The sequence below is a fragment of the Sceloporus undulatus genome, chromosome 1 (genome assembly GCF_019175285.1).
Source record: "Sceloporus undulatus isolate JIND9_A2432 ecotype Alabama chromosome 1, SceUnd_v1.1, whole genome shotgun sequence".
NCBI classification, from domain to species: domain Eukaryota; kingdom Metazoa; phylum Chordata; class Lepidosauria; order Squamata; family Phrynosomatidae; genus Sceloporus; species Sceloporus undulatus.
Window position 1 is genome coordinate 39,318,599 of NC_056522.1, and position 466 is coordinate 39,319,064.

At 50.6% G+C, this 466-nt stretch overlaps 1 protein-coding gene across 2 annotated transcripts in view; it reads right to left on the bottom strand.

Moving 5' to 3' along the window:
• ESRRG (estrogen related receptor gamma) overlaps positions 1 to 252 on the bottom strand; it is a 612,697-nt gene extending 612,445 nt beyond the window's left edge. The window contains exon 1 of one of the 2 annotated variants that reach the window (XM_042444949.1): positions 190 to 252. The gene's annotated coding sequence lies outside the window, so the exon portion shown is untranslated. The remainder of the gene's footprint in view (positions 1 to 189) is intronic. The other variant, XM_042444960.1, reaches the window with a different exon arrangement.
• Positions 253 to 466: the final 214 nt, after the last annotated feature.

A 466-nucleotide genomic window follows, 5' to 3' on the forward strand; every position in this document is an offset into this window, starting at 1 on the left:
CTTCTTCTTCTTCTTCTTCTTCTTCTTCTTCTTCTTCTTCTTCTTCTTCTTTTCTTCTTCGGGTGGCCTTTCCCCTCGGCTCTGCTACCCCCTCCTAGTTGCTTTCTTCCCACCAGGAGTACCAACCATGCGCGCATATATATATATATATATATATATATGAATGAAAAAGGACGAGGAGGTACTTACAGGGCTGTGTGGGGAGTAGACTGATCGCCAAGCAGCCGGCTTGCCTTCTCTCCGCCTGTTATTTGATTTTGGGATCCAGAGGAGGAGGAGGAGGACGGGAGGGGGGCAAAAAAGCAGCCGCGCCGGTCGCTTTGCAAAAGGGAAGCGACACGGGAGGGTTTTTGCCCGACTCCAGGTTCAGGGAGTAGTAGCCTATAAATAGCGAACTTTTGGAGGGAACCGGCGAACAAATGAGAGCAGAAGGCGTAATTTTGCGCAGGGAGCCCCCCTCTTTCTC